The sequence below is a fragment of the Saccopteryx leptura genome, chromosome 2 (assembly GCF_036850995.1).
Source record: "Saccopteryx leptura isolate mSacLep1 chromosome 2, mSacLep1_pri_phased_curated, whole genome shotgun sequence".
NCBI classification, from domain to species: Eukaryota; Metazoa; Chordata; class Mammalia; order Chiroptera; family Emballonuridae; genus Saccopteryx; species Saccopteryx leptura.
The window spans coordinates 271,854,158-271,876,716 of record NC_089504.1 but is presented as its reverse complement, the minus strand read 5'-3'; the positions used below and the strand labels follow the sequence as shown (position 1 = coordinate 271,876,716).

At 51.9% G+C, this 22,559-nt stretch overlaps 1 protein-coding gene across 1 annotated transcript in view; it reads left to right on the top strand.

Moving 5' to 3' along the window:
* Nucleotides 1–319: 319 nt before the first annotated feature.
* TRAF5 (TNF receptor associated factor 5) overlaps nucleotides 320–22,559 on the top strand; it is a 46,052-nt gene continuing 23,812 nt past the window's right edge. The window contains exon 1 of the mRNA XM_066361813.1: nucleotides 320–424. The gene's annotated coding sequence lies outside the window, so the exon portion shown is untranslated. The remainder of the gene's footprint in view (nucleotides 425–22,559) is intronic.

The following is a 22,559-nucleotide window of genomic DNA, read 5'->3' as shown; positions in this document are numbered from 1 at the left end:
TCAAAATGTGAATGGATGGGCTAAACCTGGTTATATCCCTGGTAGAAGGGTAAGATGTATACAGTTCAAACCCATTTGAGAGAAATCGGAGATGGTTTTTAATTCGTAGACATTGATGATTCTAGCGAGGGTGGGTTAAAGTTCTAAATGCCGGAGTAGATGGATCTTTGGACCTCCTGCCCAGCACCTCCTGCCCAGAGCTGCCGCAGGTCCCCGAGTCCCGCGCCCCTCACTGGGGCCGCTCCCCCGGGTCCGCCCCCGGCCCCGCCCCCGTCCCGGGACCGCCCCTTCCCCTCGGCGGGCGGGGCTCGCGCTGGGCTCCCGGGCTGAGAGCCTGGCCCCCGCTTCTGCTTGACCAGCCGCTGCCCGGCGTAGCCCAGAGCCTGCGGACCGCTGCAGGAGGAGCCCCTCGCGCCGGCCACACGTGAGTCCCTGCAGGTCGCCTGCCGGGGTTGAAGCCCCCTCGCGGTAGGGCTGGAGTGAGGGGACACTGGAGCGCTTTCGGCTCGTCCCATATACACTGAAACCGAAAGCGCCGATGCGGCGTGAGCCCCGCAGCCGCCTCCCCGCGCCCCCCGCGCCGGGTCCTGGGGCCCCGGGCGAGTCCCTGCCTGGCGCGGGGAGGGCGCGGGCGGAGGGCGGAGGGCGCAAGGCGGCAGCCGGGCCGGGGCGGGGCGGGAAGGCCGGCGGGGCAGTGGCCACCGATGCGGGCCAGCGGGCGCGGTGTGGCGGGCAGCTGGACTCCGGCGCCCGGAGTAGGCTTGCTTAGCAGAGGAGGGGTGCGGCGAGGACAGAGGCTGGGGTCCTGGGCTGGGGAGCTGCTCCAGAGCGCGGCTGCGGACTGGATGGGCCAGGTTTAAGTTGGGGTGCACAGGCCCGGACTTTCAGGTGTGCCCCGCACATCCGCAACCCACCTCCTGGATCCCCTTCCCATCCCCTTAGGCATCCCTTCCACTTTTGCAAGACTTTACAACCAGAGCACGCCAGAATGAAACTTTAATATTGGAATCAATAGAAACCTCTTCGAACTGTTCGGTTGAGCATGCTCATTTAGAAATGGAAACACACACACACACACACACACACACACACACACACACACACACACACACGGTGAGCTCAGAAGGGTCTTGGAGGAATCCAAGCCGCAGAGGTGAAATGAGTGCCCCCAGAGGACACACAGAGACTGGAGGCCATCTGGATTCTCCACACCACATTGCCTCCTTCTCATTACCTCTGTGCTGGGTTTTGGCAATTCTAAGAATGTTCAGTGAGTACAGTACTGGAGCCACGGTCCTGACTGCTAACCCCGCTGCCCGCTGCCGACTTTCTCAGCTGGTTCTGCCCCCTCCTGCAGAGTTTCCATATTTGGCTATTTCAGATTTACTTTCATCAGAACTCAGTTCTCTGGCTGTGCAGGCACGCCTGCTGTAGGCCGGCCTGCGGTGGGTGAAATGGGGCATGGCTTTCTGCGCAGGCTGCCCCTGCACACCCCACCTCCACAGCCCTGGGCTCTGACCCGTGTCCTGTGAGGACAGGCATCTAGTAACCGATTTAATTCAGTAAATATTTGGGCACAGGTGTGTATGGGAACTGGACTAGGGCCAGTGGAATATGATTCCTTCCTTCAGAGATATTTGCCTTTGAAAAGGGTTGTGGAAGACAGAACATGAAAAGAAATGGGTTGAAGTACTCCTGGGAATAGAACAGTCTGGGTGTGTGTGAAATAATTTTCGTCAGGGAAAGATTGGGTAGTACTTTTCAAATCCAAAGTGCAGCCGCCTGCTCTGCCTCACATACACGGCCAGAGACAGGGGTGTTAGCACAGTTAATGGTTTGGGTGAACATCTTACCATATTACCCCCCACCCCCAAGTCTATTCTAATTTGAACACAAGAGACAGGAATTGCTGCAGGAAAGATGACTGTGAGATGCAAGCAGAAAATGTCTAGCCTCTCTAAGGCTTTTTGTTTTTGTTACTTTGTTTTGAACTCTATAGAATGGTTTGGCTATCGGATCCTGGAAGACCCTTCCTGGGTCTGGGGCCTAGGCAGGAGAAAGTCTCCTGTCTGAACCAGCTTCTGGAAGTCCTGCTGCACCATCTGAGTGTCTTGGCTGTGGGTAGCAGGACAGTGGGAAGAATATGGAAAGGAGATGGGTTGCATCCACTAGAAGGATAACTGTAGCCACTCGGATATTCCAGTGGAGATGACTTGCAGAGAGAGGGAGCTGGAATGGAGTCAATCCTGTTAGGCTAGCCATGGGCAAGGCTCATCAGCATGTGGACAAACCTTGGTGACTATCTCAGCTTTACTGGGGAGGACCCTGAAGAAAAAAATGGTAATTTCTTGTTTGTAAAGCTTTTTCCTTTTTCATTGCTCTTGTCACTTTGTTCTCGTTTTGTCTTCCATGATATACTTGTGAGTCAGGCCAAAGCAAGACTGTTCCCACACCCTCCTGTTGGGGAGGGTGCAGCGTGGAGAGTGTAAGAAGCCTTCAGGCTCCACTGCTGGGCCAGGCCTGGCCCTGCCATGTGTCTGATTCTTCTTCTAGGCCCTTTACTCTGGTTTCTCAGAGCTAAATCTGCCCATCTCTGCTCAATCCCAGGGGATCACATGCCTATGCAGTTTGTTCCTACAACATGGGGCAGATCCTACTGCAGATGCCTTGGCCATCATTTGAACAGACACCTCCTCTGTTGGCTCTACCCAGCTGAGCGCACTGAGGGCAAGTTCTGAGTCTGTTCCTATTTGTATTCTGGCATCTGGCACAGAGTAGATTTAAACCAAGGTTGCACTGAATTAATTTGAGATGTGTCTACGGTGGGCTCTGAGCTGCCAGGGACTGCTGGCTGGGAACATGTATAGGTGGGGATCTGTGGAGAGAGGCTGAGCTGCCAACAGGATCTGCTTAGATCTCAGAGATTAGAATAGCACTGGGCAATTTAAAAATAGCCTATCTCACCTGAACTCCTCACTGCCTTCCTGAGAAAAGAGAGATGCACACGCTGTTTCTTTCGCTTTACCCGGTTGCAAGCTGGGGTTCAGAATTGACTTGAAAGGTGTCATAGCATGCAGGGACTGGCCAGGATCCCAGCCCAAGTCTGCTGATTCCCATTCCTGTGCTTTTCTCATAGTATTTAGGCTTGAGAAAGATGGCATTCTGGGCAGGAAGAGGGTGAGGGAACCAGAAAGGCATCCATCAGAGGCTGTTTGGCATCTTTGTCACTCAGTGGTTCTTTAAGAACTGACAGACCAGGGGGAGGGGGGGGCAGCAGTGGCTGACCCAGTCTCTGAGGAGCTGTTCCTGCCCAGGTGTTAACTTTTTCTGCGGTTTCTCTGGTGCAGGAGCTCTTACCCCAGTAGAGTGTAGCAGGTGTGTGTGTGTGTGTGTGTGTGTGTGTGTGTGTGTGTGTGTGTGTGTGTCTGGGGTAGAGGCGAGCATAGCTCTTACCCCAGGAGAGTGTAGCAGGTGGGTCTGTGTGTGTGTGTGTGTGTGTGTGTCTGGGGTAGAGGCGAGCATACCACAGGGCAGAAGCCAGCAGGTGTGTGTGTGCGTGTGTGTGTGTGTGTGTGTGTCTGGGGTAGAGGCGAGCATTCCACAGGGCAGAAGCCAGCAGGTGTGTGTGTGTGTGTGTGTGTGTGTCTGGGGTAGAGGCGAGCATTCCACAGGGCAGAAGTGTGTGTGTGTGTGTGTGTGTGTGTGTGTGTGTGTGTCTGTGTCTGGGGTAGAGGCGAGCATAGCTCTTACCCCAGGAGAGTGTAGCAGGTGGGTCTGTGTGTGTGTGTGTGTGTCTGGGGTAGAGGCGAGCATACCACAGGGCAGAAGCCAGCAGGTGTGTGTGTGTGTGTGTGTGTGTGTCTGGGGTAGAGGGGAGCATACCACAGGGCAGAAGCCAGCAGGTGTGTGTGTGTGTGTGTGTGTGTGTGTGTGCTGGGGTAGAGGGGAGCATACCACAGGGCAGAAGCCAGCAGGTGTGTGTGTGCGTGTGTGTGTGTGTGTGTGTGTCTGGGGTAGAGGCGAGCATACCACAGGGCAGAAGCCAGCAGGTGTGTGTGTGTGTGCGTGTGTGTGTGTGTGTGTGTGTGTGTCTGGGGTAGAGGGGAGCATTCCACAGGGCAGAAGCCATCCCCAGGCTGCTGAGGCCTCCTGCAGAGGTGGGACCCCAGTGAGTCTGTCGCTTTGCTCAGAGGACAGATTTATTTGGAGGATCAGACAGCAGTTGACTCATATGGCCCCCAGCAAGCCCTGTCTTGTGAGGAAGTGGCTGGAGGACCAGGGAAGAAATAGAAGTGAAAATATTCATCACTCCGGACAAAAAAAATCTCAAAGTTCAGTTGCAGTGCCAGTGGTGAGCACAGTGCATACTGTTACCTGGAGGCAGGTGGTGTTAGATGGCCCCGTGGCAAGAGCAGGAACACCTGGATGTGCGTGCAGGGTCTGTGCGCCACTGTTTTGTAATTTATTGAATTTATTGGGGTAACATTGGTTAATAAAATTATATCATTTTCAGGTGTACAATTCTCTAATACATCATCTATATATTGCACTGTGTGTCCACCACCCCAAGTCAAGTCTCCTTTCATCACCATTTATCCTCCCTTTACCCTCCGCTACCTCCCCCACCCTCCTTTTGGCCTCAGTGTTAAGTGATAGCCAGTGGGCGGCCCCCCTGGGGTGTTTGTGGGGAGGGATCCCATCTTACTTGCTTTCTGCAGACCCCAGGCCCTGGTTTTGTCATGCGCACCATCAGCTTGCACTCTAACCGATTCAGAGCATCCCTGAGTGTCCCCCAGAGCTCCTTCCTCTCATGCTGTCCTGACCACCCAGGAGGAGCACACTTTCTCCACCTACACTCCCGATTCAGCGCTCTCCTCCCTCAGAGACATGACAGTTCCCTCCGTTAACCCTCTGAACACTGACTCCTTCCCCCACACGTGCTCCGTCTCTGTTAAACAGTAAGGCCCCAGATTTTGCCAGCCCCTGTTCTCTGCCTTCACTGACCTGCTTCTAGAAGAGCAGCCAGCACTTGCCCCTGTGCCCTCCTCCTCAGCGCGTGCACCTGCCGCGCTGCTCGGCTCTCCCTTTGAGGGCTTATAGGGACTATAGTAATCCTCTGTCGCCAGTCTGCTCTGCAGCTGCTGCCCGTCTCCCTGGAGGGTGCCACTCCGTCCCCACTGACGTTCCCTTCCTTGACTTTGAGCTTCTTGTCTTCCTCCCACCCTGCAAGTGCCCATGTGGGGCTGGGTCCTCAGCTGGCTTGCTATTCCCTATGCTCCTCTTCCTCGACCTCCCTTATGCTCCCAAAGTCAAATCTCTCCCCAGCTTCTTCGTGGCCATTTGATATGTGATACACAAAATCTTCCCGCTGAAGGTTCAGGACCCCTTGTCCCAAACCACCTCTTCCTCTGTCCTCCCTAACCCATGTAGAGATCAGTGCTTGCTCTCAGTCACCCTCATCTTTCCTCCCGCCAGCCAGTCCGTCCCCAGGGCTGCTACCCAAGTTCACGCAGCCCAGCCTCTTCCCTCTACTACCTTAACTGTGCATTCGCTCTCCTTCCTGCCCTTCTAAATTCTCTCCCACAGTGCTGCAGAGGGTCCTTCTTAATGCACAGCCTCATCAAGACCTACTGCCTTCACCAGACATCGTGGAAATAGTGTGGACTTTGGAATCTGGCAGGCTTGGGTTTGATTTTAGATATAGGACTTGCTGGCTGTAGTTTTGTGATCTGAGCTTCTGTGTTACCGCTGGTAAACAGAGATAGCAATGTCACCCACTTGGGGCTGCTGGAAGGGTTAAATGAGCCAATACATATACGGAGCTAGTGTCTGGAGGTTATTCAGTACAGCTGGTTTTCTTCTTCCCTGTGTTTGATGGCAATATGGAGTTGTGGGGCCTCTGAGAAGGTATATAATGTGTGTCTAGCCTAAAGGCCTTACAATTTAAATTAAAAACAGACAAGCAAGAGAACTGCTCCCTGCCAGGGTAGACCATCATTTAACTAGCTTATTGTTGCTACCTTGCAGTCTAAAGGAGGCAGACCGCAGGGGCCAGGCTAGGTGAGCTGGGATGGGGCAGGACATGGTGTGGAGATGCTGGGACAAGCCCTCAGCAGACAGAGGACAAAGGAGGGCAGGCAGCATCAGACATGGAGGCTCAGCCTTAGGGGGCAGATTTCAGGGGCAGGATTCTAGTCTTTTTTTTGTTTTGTTTTGTTTTGTTTTTAGGAGGAGACAGGCCGACAGACAAGAAGGAAAGGAGAGATATGAGAAGCATCAACTCATAATTGCGTCACTTTAGTTGTTCATTGATTGTTTCTCATACATACCTTGATGGAGGCCTCAGCTGAGTCAGTGACCCCTTGCTCAAGCCAGCAACCTTGGGATCATATCTATGACCCCACGCTGAAGCCTCAAACCGGTGACCCTGTGCTTAAGCTGGTGAGCCTGAGCTCAAGTCTGCAGCCTTGTGGTTTTGAACCTGGGACCTCAGCATCCCAGATTGATGTTCTAGCCACTGTGCTACCACCAGTCAGGCTAGATTCTAGTCTTTTGAAGGACTTGTGGGCTTAGCAGGTGCAGCCTTGGAGGAAGATTAGCATTCGCAGGGAGAAAACACAAGGACCTAGGAGAAGAAATAAAATGCACTTGGGATGCAAAATACAGGCACTGGCTTGTTCACCACGAGCAGAGCAGTTAGTTACTTCAGTGGGATCCTACTCTGAAGTCAGAGCCGGGTAGGGAGTGAGACTGCCAGCCAGAGCCCTGTCCTTTCCTCCTTACTAAGGGGAATGGCTTGGAACAACAGGCCGTGCTCTCAGCCTTCTGCTAGTGGGGCCCTCGACGCTGGAGGACTGGGGCAGGTGCGTGGAGTGTGCCAAGCAGATCATGAAAGTCGCTCTTCTGCCTTTGTGACATAGGAGTCGGAAGAAGAGGCCTATGATGCAACCTAAGAAAACCTACCATGCTTCTCCAGGCTAAAGGCTAAATGACATAAAGTGAAGGCATCTGTGCCAAGTAGCCTTAGATGAAGTGATTGATGTGTGGGGTTACTTCAGGAAGCCTGCCTGAGTGGCGAAGAGGGGTGACAGGAGGGAGAGGAGTGAACATTAGACTGTGGCCAAAGGCATTTCAAAGGGATAAAGGAAGGAGTCAGTAATTGCCCTTAATAAGTGCAAAGTAGATTATTTTTGAAGCGGATTGGTCTCCTTATGTTGAGGTGGTTTATTTGAAAAACCAGTAATTTGGAATGTTGCTTCAGCCTCTCAACTGCACTCCCCAGGCCTCTTAGAATTGGGCAGTGCCACATATGAGCTGTGAACAGCCGGACCCTGAAGTCTTTCCGTCCTTCCTTGATGCTCACAGCTCTATATGTCTGACTTCAAGTGGTCACTTCACTGATGCTGGGTCAGTGTGACTCTCTGGCTCCCTCTCTTCTATGTCATACCTGTAATGCTCAGTTTTCTCAGCATCAACTCTGTTTAGGTCAGATTAAAGGGCTGTAGGGCCATCTACACCTGACTTGTCTATTCTGAACTTTCTCTACATCATTTCTTCAGCCTAGAACGCCTCCTGCTTTAATCTACAAATTCATCCCTGTTTTACTCTTTAAAAAAAAAATAAAACTTCAAAATTCATGTCTTAAGAAAGTTTCTGTGTTGGGGGTCCCCAAGACCATGCGCAGGATTGATGGTTTGCTGGGAGCACTTGTAGGATTCAGCATATGGATACAGAGTGATTTCTTACAGTGAAAATATTCAAGGCAAAGTTAGCACAGGAGGCAAAGTCGAGAGGAAGCCAGGTGGAGACTTCCCAGAGTCTCCTCCAGTGACATCACATAGGACATGTTTCATTCCTACAGCACTGGATTGTGACAACAAGTGTGAAAATATCATCCGGGGAAGCTCATTAGAGTCAGTGCCCAGGGTTTTTATTGAGGAGTGGTAGCTCAAAAAAATCGCCTAGCAGATACCAAAATTCCTGACTTCCAGAAGAAAAACAAATTCTCAGCATAAAGGGCACTGGTTGCAAACAGTTTAGGTACAGTGAGCCCCCCTAGCGTTTAGAGCAGTGGTTGGCAAACTCTTTAGTCAGCAGAGCCAAATATCAACAGTACAACGATTGAAATTTCTTTTGAGAGCCAAATATTTTAAACTTCAACTATATAGGTAGGTACATTCCTTATGGAGGTAGCACCCGCACGTGGTATTTTGTGGAAGAGCCACACTCAAGGGGCCAAAGAGCTGCATGTGGCTCGTGAGCCGCAGTTTGCTGACCAGGGGGTTACGAGAACCTGCCCCTAATCCACCTGCTCAGACATCAGCCAAGGACCATCCTTGTAAGCAGACATCTGTGAGGATCATCTGCGTCAGGCCTGCTAGGTTAACTCTTTCGTGCATAGCTTCCCTGCATAATCCCACCTGTCAGAGCCTACCTGTGGTCATGTGGTAGAGAAATCACCCCAGAGAAGTAGCCAGAATGCATGGGTTGCAGCTCATCATGGTTACCTACTGTGAGATGACACTTTGAACCCCTTAAATTCCATTTTCCTTCCTCATTTAGAAAAGAGGAATTGTTCATTCTTGTTTGTGGACTTCAAGGATGACCGTGAGGACCAACTGAAATGACAGTGTCCGCCATCTTGGGTGAGCACCCACGAAGTCTAAGGCTGTGTGCGAGTGTGCACATGGGGAATGCAGAGGGCAGTGCCGTGTAGTGGCTCTGAAGGGCAACAAGCCTGAGACTGAATCCTTACTCGGTACTTACCAGCTCTGTTACCGTGAACGCATTATACATTCCCCTGGGCTTCGGGACCTGATCCATCATGTGTGAACGGGAATAATTAAATTAGTGCCCATACCTCATTGAGTTGCTGTGTAGAATGAGTGGAACCACCCACGTCAAGCTCCCAACCACCGTGTCTGGTTCATCGTAGGCGGCTGTTCATTCACGGAAATATTCAAGTACTTGCTCTGCGCTAGCACCTTGAAGAAGGGAGTCCCGTCCCCCTCTGTTTACTGGTGCAGGATAATTTTGAAAACACCGTTACATAAAAAATAAACTATAATCATAAGTACTATGAAGGACAAGTACAGGGTGACAAAGGGCATGTGATGAGGATGGGAGAAGGAGGAACACATGAGGCTACAGCTGGGTTTAGGGAGTGGAGAGACAGAGGAGAGGAAGTTTGCAGAAGAGACAGCAATTTGAGCAAAGGGCAACCAGCCTTAAGGCAAAGGCTGTTAAGGAGGGAAGTTTCTGCACCTATATGAGGAACGGCAAGAAGACCAGAGAGGCTGGAGAGTAGGGGCGGGGAGGGGGAGAGCTCACAAACCATACCGCAGATGTGGGCAGGCCGGGATCTGGAACTGTGAGCACAGTGGGAGGCCCTCTGAGTGACAACAGCTTGGCATTTCAAAAGCTAAATCAGGCTGTGGAGAATGCTTGGGAGGAGCAAGTGGGGGAGGGGAGACCAGTTATTGGTGGGGAATGAGGAGAGATCAACCATAGGAGGAGAGACCAGTTTCAGAAGGCTGTTGTGGCTCAGGGAGAGGGGATGGTGGCTTGAATAAGGGGTTGTGGTTTTTTTTGAGGGGGTGTCCATGACGTACATTCAGGGGAGCTCTGACCAATTGGCTGTGGGGGTGGAGAGAGAAAGCATCGCCAGGAATGATGCCTGTTGTCTGGTGACAAGAGCACCATAAAGAGTGAGTCTTCGAGAGCGAGCTCTGGAGAGAGAACAACTCAGGAGAGGTCGATGGGTTCCATTTGGGATGCGTTGGCTTTGGAGTCAGAGGGAGACACTAGGTAGGCAGTAGCATGTGTGGAGTGAGACAACCGGCCATGGTTAGTCATGCATGGTCTTTCATGGCAGGGCAGTGTGGCTCCAGGGAAAGGGTATGTTAAAGTGTGTGTTTTCCGGGTAAGGGGAGTCAGCAATGTCAGATGAGGCATAGAGGCCAGGTAAGATGAAGACTGAAATTGACCATTGGCATTAGTGACCCAGAAGTCCCTGGGGCCTCAGGGAGGGAAGTTTGGGGGCTTGGTTTGTGTAAGCCAGGTTGGAGCAGGCTGAGGACTAAATTGAAGGGAAGTTGGTGGAGGCGGTCACTCCACTGTGTCCGTGTGAGGACGAGTCAAGAAGTTTGGCTGTTAGAGGGAGAAAAGCTCGAGAAGCATAGGAGTGAGAATTTTTTGTGCTGCTTTCATCTTAGGCGGGTTTGTTTGAGCACTGGTGGAAGGAGCTAGCAGGAAGGGAGAGCCTGCCGGAGCAGTGGGGAGAGAGACTGACATCAAAAGACTCCTGAGGAGGCAAGAGTCCAGGGCAGCTGGACAGTCTGGCCTAATTCAAAGGTGACCTCTGCCATGACTCTGGGAGGAAAGGGCGGGGCAGGGGCCCGGTGCTGGTAGACCTGGAGGTCTGGTGGCAGGAAGTGGAGGTATTTCTGGTCTGAAGGCTTCTATTTCTTTTCTGTGTAGTAGGAAGTAAAGTTTGCCAGTAAGACTGGAGGGAGTGGTCAAGGTGTGTGGAAATGATAAACATTTAAAATAGATCTTAAAAACAAGAGAGTGAGCTGACAGGGAAACCTGGCCCCACCCTCTCTGACCAATGGACACCATGACGTCTCCAGAAATGGACCCAGCAAATGCGGTTTGAAATCTCCAGAGCCCTGTAAGGCACTGTTGGGCAGATAAAATATATTATGCTCACTTTGTTAAAGATGGCGCTGCTGGCCCTGGCCAGTTGGCTCAGCGGTGGAGCGTTGGCCTGGTGTGCAGGAGTCCCGGGTTTGATTCCCAGCCGGGGCACACAGGAGAGGCGCCCATTTGCCTCTCCATCCCTCCCCCTCTCCTTCCTCTCTGTCTCTCTCTTCCCCTCCCGCAGTGAGGCTCCATTGGAGCGGGGATGGCCCGGCGCTGGGGATGGCTCTGTGGCCTCTGCCTCAGGCGCTGGAGTGGCTCTGGACACAACAGAGCGACGCCCCAGAGGGGCAGGGCATCGCCCCCTGGTGGGCAGAGCATCGCCCCCTGGTGGGCATGCCGGGTGGATCCCGGTCGGGCGCATGTGGGAGTCTGTCTGACTGCCTCCCTGTTTCCAGCTTTGGAAAAATGAAAAAAAAAAAAAAATTAAAAAAAAAAAGATGGCGCTGCCCATGTGGAGGCCGTTGGCCAGGTGATATTAATGTGTGTTGGGGGCGGGCTGTGGGCAGGCAGGATCCTTGTAGCCTGGGGCTTGGTTTTAGGACTAAGCCTTTCCCACCCTTTTTGATGTGGGATGGTACAATCCTATCATGCCTCAGAAAGTGACTTTGTATTAGAGACTTCCCTATTTTGTATATAGGATTAAAGGTTTGGATTTCTACACTATAAAATAGGGGCAGACAAGGCTCCATTGGAGCAAAGATGGCCCGGGCGCTGGGGATGGCTCTGTGGCCTCTGCCTCAGGCGTTAGAGTGGCTCTGGTCGCAACATGGCGACGCCCAGGATGGGCAGAGCATCGCCCCCTGGTGGGCAGAGCGTTGCCCCTGGTGGGCGTGCCGGGTGGATCCCGGTCGGGCACATGCGGGAGTCTGTCTGACTGTCTCTCCCTGTTTCCAGCTTCAGAAAAATGAAAAAAATAAAATAAAATAGGGGCAGAACTGGAGCTTGCGCTCTTGGTTCCTGAGATTATCATTAGAGAAGAGAGCAGAGCAGAGAGCAGAGAAAGGCCACATGGAAGAGGCCAGGAGAAGCAGCCAAGATGGCGGAGTATTGAGTGAGAGGCCAGTTTGTTCAGTTTGATGCTGGAGAAGGAAGGAGATGGGAAACAGGTGAATAAGTCTGGTGAGCTAGAAACCTTTGATTCTAGGAAACTCGGGTAAGTCAGTAGCTTTGTGAGCACCGAATGTGAGTGGGTTTTGGAGCCCAGTGTGTGTTTTTACTTGCCCGCCGGGTGCAAGCTAGAATTAAAAATAATGGCCCACCAGTTCTTGGCTCCATTGTTTCTTTTTTTTTTTTTTTTTTTTTTTTTTCATTTTTCTGAAGCTGGAAACAGGGAGAGACAGTCAGACAGACTCCCGCATGCGCCCGACCGGGATCCACCCGGCACGCCCACCATGGGGCGACACTCTGCTCACCAGGGGGCGATGTTCTGCCCATCCTGGGCGTCGCATGTTGCGACCAGAGCCACTCTAGCGCCTGGGGCAGAGGCCACAGAGCCATCCCCAGCGCCCGGGCCATCTTTGCTCCAATGGAGCCTTGGCTGCGGGAGGGGAAGAGAGAGACAGAGAGGAAAGCGCGGCGGAGGGGTGGAGAAGCAAATGGGCGCTTCTCCTGTGTGCCCTGGCCGGGAATCGAACCCGGGTCCACCGCACGCTAGGCCGACGCTCTACCGCTGAGCCAACCGGCCAGGGCCGCCATTGTTTCTTTACCGATTGTCCGAATCCAATGAGAACCTGCATGGACAAGGCTGCTGTGTTGGCGGCCCTGGCTGCTGGCTTTACAGGCACCTAGGTAAGGACCCCATAGGTGCTTAGGGCACTGAATCATTGGCATGTCTGCTATTCAGAGTCCTCTGCATTTCCCCTCCTTCCCAAGTACCAGGCTCCTTACTGTGGCTCCAATCAGGGACTGGTTCACAGGAGCAAGGACCCTGCTCAAGCCCCACTCTTCCAGCCCCTAGCCCTCCCCCTCCGGCCATGGACTGCCCTCCCCTAGGCAGCCATCATTACCAGTGGGGCCCTCTCTCCCTGTAACTGGTAGAATTGCAGGACTTTTCAGAGCTGAGAGGAAGAGTTTGGACCGGGGAAGCATGCGCAGTGGGAGAGAGGCGGTCTTGCTTGCTGCAGGACACCGACAGGCTGCCATCCAGCCTGCCCGCTGGGCTGACTGAGCGCCTGTGGGGTGCAACGTTCTACGTATGGGCACCTCAGTAAACAAGAAACATCCTGCCCTCACGCGGCTTGTGTTCAGGCAGGGAAGACAGGCAGCAAAGGAGGAAACATACAAGATGCTGGTGGTATGAAGTGTTTTGGAGAAAAACGCAGCAAGCGACGGGGCTGCTGGGGATGTGGCATTCTCACGTGGGTCAGCGAAGGTCTCACTTGCGAAATAACATTTGAGCGGATGCCTGAAGTGGGGGAATGAGCCATCCAGGCGTCAGGGAGCAGAGCATTCCCAGCAGGGGAACAGCAAGCGGAAGGCTCTACTGCTAATCAAGAAAAAGCAAGGCTGGTGTGGCTGGAGTGCGCGAAAGGGGAACGTGCCAGGGAATGAGGACGTGGGGGGCGGGGCAGACGGGACGGGGGCGGGGCAGACAGGACGGAGGCCAGATCACATGTGGCTCTAAGGACACTGGCATTTACCCTGAATGGCATGGGGCCAGAGGAGCAGAGGAATGACACGTTTGACTTTGTTTTTGGAAAAATCACTCTGGCTGCTGGCCTTGCCACTGTGCAGGAGGGGATTGCCCTGGCACCTTCCATGGACCATCAACTCATGCGGCAGCCATGGGCTTCCCCAGCTCTGGGGCAGTCGGCAGTAGGCAGTATGTCATATGTCCGTGGCCCCCTTTGGAGTGTGATCCTAATTCAAAGGTAGCTGTGGCCTGACCAGGTTGTGGTACAGTGGATAGAGCGTCAGACTAGGATGCAGCAGACCCAGATTCGAAACCCCATGGTCGCTGGCTTTAGCATGGGCTCACCAGCTGAGTGCTGGGTCGCTGGCTTGAGTGTGGGATAATAGACATGACCTCATGGTCTCTGGCTTGAAACTCGAGGTTGCTGGCTTGAGCACGGGGTTACTTGCTCTGCTAAAGCCTCCCACCCCCCTGTCAAGGCACATAGAGAAAGCAATCAGTGAACAACTAAGGTGCTGCACAGAGAATTGATGCCTTTCATCTCTCTCCCTTCCTGTCTGCCTGTCCCTATCTATCTGTCCTTCTCTGTCTCTGTCACACACACACACACACACACACACACACACACACACAAAAGGTAGCTGTGCACGATTGTTTGTGGGAAAAAGAGGCACAGCTAGTGTTGGGCAGGTAAAATATATTATGCTCACTTTGTTAAAGACAGTGCTGCCCACGAGGAGGCCGTCGCCCAGGTGATATTAATGTGTGTTGAGAATCCTTGTAGCCTGGGACTTGGTTTTGGGATTAAGCCTTTCCCACCCTTTTTGATGTGGGGTGGTACAATCCAATCATGCCTCAGAGAAGTGACTTTGTATTAGAGACTTCCCTATTTTGTATATTGGATTAGAGGTTGTGAAGCTACAATATAAAATGGGGACGGAGCAGGAGCTTGCTCTCTTGGTTCCTGGGATGATTAGCATGAGAGAGCAGAGGGAGCAGAGCAGAGAGCAGAAAGAGGCCATGTGGCCAGGAGAAGCAGCCAAGATGGCGGAGTGCTGAGTGAGAGGCCAGTTTGTGCAGTTTGATGCTGGAGAAGGAAGGAGATGGGGAACTGAGGAGAATAAGGCTGGTGAGCTAGAAACCTTTGATTCTAGGAAACTCGGATAAGTCCGTGGCTTTGTGAGCACTGAATGTGAGTGGGTTTTGGAGCCCAGTGTGTGTTTTTACTTGCCCGCCGGGTGCAAGCTAGAATTAAAGACTATGGCCTACCAGTATTTGGCTCCATTGTTTCTTTACCAACTGTCCGAATCCAATGCGAACCTGCATGGGCCAGGAGGCTGCTGTGATAGTGGCCCTGGCCGTGACTACTGGCTTTACAGCTAGAATGATGTTGGTCTTTGGAAGCCGAAAGTCACCAAAAAGTCAAGCCAAGATTTCTGAACCCTCCTTGACAGGTCTGTTGTGTAGCTTGTGGAGGGGGCCTCAGGGCTTTCCCTTTCCCTCAGAGCACCCTAAGGCCATGGAGAGTGGGCCAGGCAAAGGCCCTGCCCAGTCCGCCTTAGAAATGTTTCAGAATTCTAAGCTAAATCCAAACTGTGGCCTGTTGGCTGAGACTCCAAGCTCCTAATCCCTCTGCTTGTGAGGCCACTGAAATCTCCATCACCTTTGGAGAGTGTGCACTCTGTCTGCCCGTCTGTGTGAGAGCACTGGGTGTCCAAGAAAGGAGAGGGCGAGGGGACCTGAGCCTGTCTGTGATGGTGTTGGTGGAGTGGGGACACCTGCCTTTGCATTCAGAAATAGTCCGGCCAGGGGCGTGGGGGAGCCTTTCACCTGAGAAGGGCGGGCGTTGGGGCAGGAGTGGAGGGCAGAATGCTGACCCAGCCTCAGCGGAGCCCCACACAGAACCTCTCGGGGGTGTGGTCAGGGCTGGGAGGAGAACCAAAAAGTACAGTGTCCCTGAGGCAAAGGATCAGGGAGTTTCAAGAAGGAAGCCCCAAATACCACACAAAGAGCAGGAGAGCAACAATTTAGAGGAGACCAATTGGCAAGTCTGGTGATGTGAAAAGTTAAGATCATTCATTGAGCTATCATATGCTTTTCCAAACTTTGCAAAGCCTCACACACAAGCCCCAACACCTAGAGGATTCGGGCGCCCCAGCTTGGTGGCAGGCAGGTACAGATAAACTTGGGAGGGGAGGGAAGGCGGCAGGCAGGTGCATGGGATGTGATGAGGGACACAGGTCTGCAGGGGACGGGAGGAAGTGGCCGGTGGGGGTGCTGCTCGGCTGAGGGTGGTGCTGAATCCGGCCCGCTGTGCTGTGCTCCTGTTTCCCCACCAGTGTCTGCGTGGGGTAGGTTCGCAGCAAAGGACTTAGTGAGTAACCAAAGGAATAAATGTTCAGTGGGAGATGGTCCAGTATAACCATGAACTCAAAATAATGCATTGGGCGAAGCAAGAAAAATGCATTTGCAGGGTGGAATGAAGAAATGAGAAAAACGGCAACAGAAAGGCAGTTCTAAGTAGAGGAAGAGCAGTGAGCTCAGTTCAGGGTCCCCGAAGAGGACGAGCAGCCCTTGTGTTGGGAGAGGCAGTACCCAGAAACCCGTGGGAAGGTGTGCAGCATGTGCACACAGGTGAAGGTAAGTCAGCAATGTGCTGTGCCCACCATGAGAGAGTTGTGGCCTGAGCCTTAACAGGAGACCCGACTGTAGGGGAGGGGACAGTGGGGCAGTAAGGGTGGGAGGCTCGCAGGACTCTGCTCTCTGATCAGACCTCATACAATCATCACTTTGACTTCTGGGCCCCGACAAGGGGATGGGGGCAGGAACATGGGGATACTGAAAAAGCAAAGTCACTTGAAGGTGAGTCATCAGGAAAAGGGGTTAGTGTTAATCAGTTCCTCCCCACCTTTAAGCCTCATATTCAGTCACCGAGTCCTCCTGATTCTACTGTGAAAATGTATTCTAAATTCCCCCGAGTCGCTCTGTGTCCCCACCAACGCCACAATCCAGGCCTGTGACATCTCTCCCTGACTACTGCAGCATCGCCACCAGGATGGCATCCGCCTCCTAACTGCTCTGCCCACTGCCCGGGCTCGCAATAGCGCACTCTCCTTTCGGCATCCAGAAGGGTTTTTTTAGATTCCAAAGCAGCCAGTGCCATTGGCTCCGTACAACAGCGCGCTGCTTCCCACTTCTCTGCTCTGAGAATGAGCCCAAGCTCCGTCCTGCCCCATGGGCCCCAGGACCCTTTTCTCTGGCTCCTGCCCTACCTCCTCCTGCCCTGCCTTTTACTTGGCAACACTGGCCTTTGTGTTTCTCCAATGGGGCAAGCCCTTTCCCAGGACCGATCCATCGTTATCCTGCCTGAAATGCCCTTCCCGCCAAGCCTCGCCCTTGCTCCTTCTCATCCTTCTGATAGCTGTTCAAACATCACCTCCTCCATGAGGCCTTCCAGTTTACAGTGGCTGCCCTCTCTCTCAGTCTCAACATCCTGGTTATTTTCTTCAGAGAACTTATCACAGCCTATAACTACCTCCTTCGTTTGTTGTTCTTTGGTCTCCTCCATTAGGTTGTGAGCTCCACAGGGACAGCCTTGGACCACTCCGCCCTGTCCCTCCTCGGCCCCTAGAGCCTAACACAGTGCCTGACCTGCCGGGCAGCCAGGTTATCCTCAGAGTGGAGGATGCTTATGGAAGGGCTCTGGGCCAAATGCTTTCATTGTAACTCCCTTCATAGCACTTACCGTGATCCACCACTATCAGCTACTTATGCGTGGGGGGCCAGCAGTCTTCTTCTGCAGAGGACCAGATAAGGAATAGTTGAGGCTTCATGGGCCATATGGTCCATGGCACAACCACTGCACTCCGCCACGATAGTGCAAAAACAACCATGGGCGATATACAGACGAATGAGCGTGGCTGGGTTCTTATTTACAGAAGCAAGTGGTGGGCTGGCCGACCCTTGATGTATAGTATTAACTTATTTAATCTTCAAAAATTCTGATAGGTAACTGCTGCGATCATTATCACCATTTTACCGATGAAGAAACTGAGAAGCATAGAGAGTGAGTCCGAGCTCACATGGCTATTCAGCAATAGACCCAGGATTTGAGTGCAGGCAGGTCTACTCCAGAGTCCACGGTGGTAACTACTGTACCACACGGCTCCTGGCAGACCTTTAAAGGCCCTCACTGCTTCCTGCCATCGGACCTCTCCAACTGTCCTCCCTTGAAAAATGGGGATGATAATATTTATAATATGATATATAAGTCACATGGTTGCTGTCAGGATGAAAATGAGACAGTGCATGTAAATTAGGTGGCGCTGAGCCCAGACACAGACACAGTGATTGTAATCCTGACCCATATCCAGTTTCAGCCCTTAGGTTTCATTCACATCTTTTTGTGTCACCCCCATTGCCTCTGTCTGCCTCATTCAGATCCGTCCCAGGATGTTTTCATGGCCCTGCTTCCAACAGCCCCTTTCCACTGAAGCCTCATGTTAATTCTAAATCTCCCTTCTTATAAATTATATTTACCAAACACTGATGAGTGCCCTGTGTCAGGTAGAGGGCTGTCCCTGAGGTGCTGGGGACTAATAAGGACAGTCCCCCCACCCCAAGGAGCTCACTGAGCTGTCCCTGGAAGGCAGTGGGGACTGTGACTGAGTTGGAGCTGAGCGTGGGGGCTGAGAGTTCTGGAGTCAAAGCTGCCTAAAGAGGAAGACGTTCCTTTGTGGGAAGATCAGTAGTGTTTTATTTTCTTTTTCTCTTGGTCTAAGTTCTGAGAACAAATCTAAAAGGTCTCCAGCAACCTTACTTGGAGCCAGGGGTACTCTGGATGGTTCTGAGCAAGAGAGGAGTTCCATTGAAGGCTTCCCTACAATGCGACTGACGTGAGTTAGGGCCGCGGCAGCCGCAGGGCCCGGGAGGGAAGTGGGGAAGCCCTCCCCTTTGCCAGCCAGCCGCGCTTCGCTGAGCTCTCACTAAAATGAGGAACCAGAGGTTTCCTGACAACTTGGAGAGAAATCACACTTCTCTTCAAAGGAATTAAGGTTACATCCACACCATTCTTTGTCCTGTGTCCAAGAAAATTCTCTTCTGTGAAAGTTTAGGGAAAAGAGAAGAGAACACAGCTGGCTTCTGCCTTGGAGACACCGTACCAGCTGTTCTGTGCACAGGACAGCGGGTGGATGGGCTGTTGTCACATGTTGGCTGGCTGCTGTGATGTCACTCAGTTCCTGTGTGGCCCCTGGCCTGATGGATAATAGCCTCGTTACATCTGTGTTTCTCCGAGGCCCTCCTCTTTGTCTAACCTGCATGGTTAAAGGCTCATGAAAATAAAGCCAGTTTCTCCCAGGGGTCTTCGCAGTGTTGTGTTGTGGTTGTGTTAAGCTCTGGGAGCAGCGGCGAGGAAGAGAGGTTCCAGGGTTGGAGCAGAGGCCCAGCTGTTGTCTGAGGGCTTTCTCCCTCAGAGGACAGACCTTTGGGGCCGGCACAGACAAGGCCTTAGTAACCCATCTCAGTTCTCCCCTGTGCTGTGAGGATGATGTACTAAAGTGCTTTCTTTCTTCTTCTGCCACCCCCACCGTGCCTCTTTCCCCTTCTTCTTTCCTGGTCATGAGTGTTCTCCCTGGAAGAGCAGGACCTCAGAATTAAAGGGCCGGCAGCAACCTGGAGGGAGGGCACTGCCCTTCCTCCTGGCAAGTAAGCGTCTCTACCAGAGTGGGGCTGTACCTTTTCCAGTACTGCCCAGGACACAGATGCCAGAGTCTCCTTGGGTCGCTGCATCTTGGGATTTGACATTTTAATTCTGCCTTATCGCTAACCATAACCTCTCCTTTAATTTAAGCCCAGCCTCCTTCAGTGGATCTCCGGTGGGTCCCACCAGGCTGAGTGGGGATTACTTTGGGGAAGTGGCACCATTTAAATCCCAAATAGGGAGTCACACAAGAGCTGTGCTAAAACCAGCTGGTGTGAGTGGGAAGCAAAAGCTGGCAGGCGTCAGTCAGTACTGGCTTCAGGGACTTTCTCCATTGCTGTCACTCTCGGATGTCTTATCTCTCCAGATCTTATTTTCCTGTCCCGATTATGTCAAATGCCATCACCAAAACAACCACCAAATGATTGGTAGAGTGGAGAAAAATGTAAATGTAATGCCTTGGGCAGTTTTATAATAATCACTGATACCACAAAGGAAATGTGGCCATTCCTAGGAAGTATGTAATTTATGCTAGAAGAGATGTTTGATATCAGCTGGTCTGACTCATCCCTGCTCCCCTAGACTGTCCCTAAGGCACCCCATGTGGCCATGTCTCCTCCCCACAATCTTAGCTCTCTCTGCTCCTCTCCCTCATCCCCTCCCTGGTGTCATGATTGACCCAGTCTTCCGGACTGGAACCTGGAAGTCACCCTCCACTGCCCCTTCCTTCAGCCCTTCCATCAAAGCCATTTCTAAGTCTATGCGTTTTATCTCAGTGATGTCTCACACACATGACTTCCCCTGGCCGCTGCCTTGGAGCAGGCCACCGTCGTTGTCCTCCTGTGGCCTATTGTGGTGCCTCTTCCCCTAAACTCCCTGCGTGGTCCTCTCTGTTTATCATCCCCAAACAGGGCAAAACCATGGGGTGAAAGTTGGACTTCCTGACTGTGGCATGCATTCAGGACTCTTCCTACCATGCTCCTTCCTTGTCTCTGCACACTTACCCCTCACAAGGACTCTTAAAGGTCTTTCCGACAGAGTTTGCACAGGAAACAGCAACGCAGGGGAAGGCAAAGCTGGGAAGCCAAACAGGAGACTCCAAGGGAGGCAACTCCAAGACAAGCCCTGGCAGGAAGCTGCCCACTGCCCCCGGAGCTACAAGAACAATGGGAGGAGATGGTGTTTCCAGAGCTTTGGAGCTGGGCACCATCCTGGCTGCCTGGCAGGAACTAGTCCACAGAGAGGGGCCATCTGGCGGTGATTAAAGCTGTGGAGGAGACCCAGTCACTGCTCAGGTGCTGCACCAACAACACCATGGGACGGTGAGAGGTGCGCTGGCTTCTCCCTTTCTCCCACCCCTCAGTCTCCTGACAGTGCCTCTCATTGGCCGAGCCCCGCCAAAAGCCAGGGAGCCCAGGAAGCAGTTCATGGGGTCAACCCTCACCGCACCTGGAGATGCAGGCCAGCGAGAGGAAGGGCAGAGTAGATCTGAGAGCAGACCTGCAGATGACTGGCATGTTCCCTTAATTCCACTTCAGCCTCCGTGAATTATTAACCATCCCAGAACGTTTAGGACACACTCTGGGAAATTCTTTTATCAACCTCATCTAGAAAATACCTCTGCCTTCTTCAAGACGAGCTGTGATGTTTTCTTCTCTGTGAAATCAGCAGACACCTCAGAAAGTGTTCGCTATGCCTCATCTGGGTTCCGGCAGTCAATTTTTTCTTCGTGGTACCTGTCACTGGGGTATTTTAATGTATCCTTCTTCTGTTCCTTTTCAAATTGGAGACACTCAAGGACAGATAAGATATCATAGGTCTCTGTATTCTTGGGACCTAACATAGGATATGTATATACTGTGGGGGTATCATGCCCAAAGTTTCATAGCTGCTGAGAGAGCAGTGATTGGACCCAAGTCTCTGGCCCTGTGTCCTTTCCGCCCTAGGATCTGAGTTCCCAGAACCCCCAGGAATCAGAACTTGAAAACCCTGGAGCCTTGTTCATGGGATTATATCTTATGAAATATTATGTAGTATGTAAACACATTCATGTGTTTTCCAGACCTTCACTAATCTACACAAGATGTTGGGGGGTGGGCGCAGTGGAAGTAGTTTGGACACACCGACAAGGACCTACCTTCCTATTTTAAATCCAAGATTGAATTCTGCTAAGATATGTGTCCTTTTTATTGTAACCAAAAGCCAAGCTCATGCAGCTTCAGAATGTTAGACTCTTTATTATGTGCTCCCCCAAAACATGAATCAGAAGAAATATTTAAGTAAAGATTTAAATCATGATATCCACAGCTTTCCTTTGGAGTTCCTAGAAAATTCTCAGGGGGAAAAAATACATCAGTTTATGAAGATATAAATGACATTTTAAAAAACTCAAAAAAGAGTTCTTAGGGAGCAAATGAGATATGATTTATTCTTGTTGGTTTTGGTTTGAGTCAATAACTCTTCAGCTGGGGACCACAGTGTACATTCCAATAATGGCAGGAATAGGTGGTATTAACTGCAGTAAGGAGATATAGGAGCTCTTTGAGTAATTATGATGGCTTTGTTTTCTTATTTGCAAAAGCTGAACTCTCGCTGTTCCTGTTACATAAGCTATTATACCCAAAGGAAAAAGATTTTAATAAAATGGAACCTTATTCATTTCCACTAAATAACTGCCTGGGAATGGCAGTGTACCAGCTTCAAATGTTGAATTAATTAGAGAAATGTATTTGTTAGGCAAGAAAATGTCAGCCTTTATAGTGCTATTATTGGGACTCTCTCAGGTCAGTGAGCACAGTGAATTGATTCCATTTTTGGAGTCGAGTCCTGGGCCTGAGGGACTTCAAAGGAGGGAGACAGACCCCACACAGCTCGGTGTACATAAAAGAACACCACCCTGAAACTCCCAAAGTCCATATTATATAGCAGAACAAAAGTGCTTGTTTTAAGGGTCTGATGAGAAAAACTCAGTTCCATAAAAACAGATACTGAACAAGGCAACAGATTAGGGCATGGACAAGGTCGGTGGCCGACTCAGGCATGTGGGCTAGAGTCGGGCAAGGCACGCAGTAGGAGGGAGAGGGGGACGCACAGCCGGCTTTCGGGCCTCTGCTGCTCCCTTATGGAAGCAGGAGTCTGTCGGTGGGGGTCACACATGCTGAGCCCTGTCAGCACAAAGACTGACAAGACCCAGGCTCACCCGCAGCCCAATAGATAGAGTAGTGGTTCCGAAAATGTGCTTCAGGGGCCCTGGGGGTGCTGGAGCAGCTCCTCCCAGGAAAGCAGCTAATGGGCTCTTAGTTTAGGTATGTTCTGGCACAGAAATCGGCAAATTTTGCAAACTGGAGCTTTCCCCCAGTAGCAGATTGTTAAACATTTACCACTATACCACTTCCTGGAGCTCCCTGTGACCCTGTCAGGGGACCTGCACGGGCAAAGCTATCTTCTTAATAATACTGAGCTGCTGTTTGCCGTTTTTACTCTCCTTTCATGAGTATACAGTGGTGTTTTCCAGAAGCGACA